This window comes from Mus caroli, chromosome 13 (assembly GCF_900094665.2).
Source record: "Mus caroli chromosome 13, CAROLI_EIJ_v1.1, whole genome shotgun sequence".
NCBI classification, from domain to species: domain Eukaryota; kingdom Metazoa; phylum Chordata; class Mammalia; order Rodentia; family Muridae; genus Mus; species Mus caroli.
Window position 1 is genome coordinate 50039684 of NC_034582.1, and position 1993 is coordinate 50041676.

Sequence of the window (1993 nt, forward strand, 5' to 3'; positions counted from 1 at the left end):
ATTGGTTTCCAAGACTGCTTTCTTATCCTAGTGCAATTAGCTTGTGACATATGAAGGTGTATAGAGTTCTGTTTGTAGCTTTATTCTACAATAAAGAGAGTATTTGTATCAATCTAAGAGTTCTATAAAAATCATTATCAGAAGTTGTGAAATTGCTGGGCAGTGGTGGTGCATGCCTTTAATCCCAGCACTTGGTAGTCAGAGGCAGGTGGATTTCTGAGTTTGATGCCAGCTTGGTCAACAGAGTGAGTTCCATGACAGCCAGAGCTACACAGAGAAACCCTGTCTTCAAAAACAAAAACAAAAACAAAAAAAATTGTGAAGTCATCAGTTTGTCTATACAGCATAATTACATGAGCTGAGCTTACATCTTCTTGTAGGTCTGCAGAAAATTTGCCCAATAGGGTGGTCAGATGCCTAGGAATCACTAGGTTATGCAATAGTTACAGAAATGGCATATCAGCAGCAAGAAGCAAGAAGGATGAAGTCTCTGGTGCCCTTGCATCTCAGAGCTCACCCACCACAGCCTTGTAAAATGGTGGGCCATTTCCAGAAAACTCACTTGCTTGCCTTAGATTTTTCTAGATGGCTTCTGTCAAAAAAGATTTCCTTCAGCTCATAGGTTATGATCCATGATTAAGGGAGGTTGGGGCAAGAACTCAGAGGGATCTTGAAGGATGAACACTGCTTGCTGATTGGTTTTCTTATACAGCTTGGGACCAACCACAGTGTGCTGGGCACTCTTGCATCCTTTACCTACCAGGACAGTTTCCCCTGGGCACACCCACAGGCCAGTCTGACCTGGGCAATCCCTCAGTTGAGATTCCCTTTTTAAAGTGACTCTGGGCTGTATCAAAGTGACAGTGGAAGCTACATAAGACAGTAGAGGTGATTGGGTATCCATTTGGTAAACTTGGAATTTGCACAGTATAAAATGGGCAAAATGGGCTGGAACTTGAGGCTTTCCTGGTCTCCTTCTTCTTGGTCTCCTTCATGCACACGAAACAGTGCTGCCTGGGGCTATGACAGAACAGTAGATACCATAAAGGACTCAGAAAGGTTGGGTATTATTCTTACAGCCCAAACCTAGAGAATGACTGTAGATCAGAGAGCTCTAAATAAGGCAGTCCCACCACCCCAGGACACTGTGTTCAACATCACTCTTTTGATATAAATGACTGTTATAAGTGATGGAGTCTTTATCTTTTCAATAGACCTTCCTAGGGCTGGAGAGATGGCTCAGCGGTTGACACTGACTGCTCTTCCAGAGGTCCTGAGTTCAATTCCCAGCAACCACATGGTGGCTTACAACCATCTGTAATGGAATCTGATGCCCTCTTCTGGTGTGTCTGAAGATAGCTACGTGTACTCATCATATATATATATAAAACACATAAAATCTTTTTTAAAAAATAGACCTTCCTGGTGCATCTTTAATGTATTTATTCTTCTTATTATTATTACTATGAGACAGGTTCCTTTGTTTAGCCCTGGCTGTCCTGGAACTCATTGCATAGCCCAGGCTGGCCTCAAACTCAGAGATTCACCTGCCTCTGCCTCCTGAATGCTCAGAGTTAAAGTTTGTGACCCCCGCCTCCAGGCCTGTTTAATCTTTTAATAGATTTATTCTTTTTTATTTTTTAGATACATGAGTATTTGCCTGCGAGTGTGTATGTGCACCGCATGTGTGTCTGTGGGCCACAGCAGCCAGACGTGGTGTCAGATCCCCTGAAGGTGGAACTCCAGATGATTGTGATCCACCAAGCAGGGGCCAGGAATGAAATCCAGGTCCCCTGCAAGAGCAATGAGTCCTTTAAATCACAGAGTCATTTAGTATTTGGGTAGCTCCTAGATCCTAGAACCAACTTGCATTCATTATTAACTGTCCCCAGTGGTCCCCAGAGCTCCTCTAAGCTCACCTTACAGTCTCTCTGTGTCAAGCATGGTGGCTGAGGTCCATGCTTTTTTTTTTTTTTTTTTTTTTTTTTTTTTT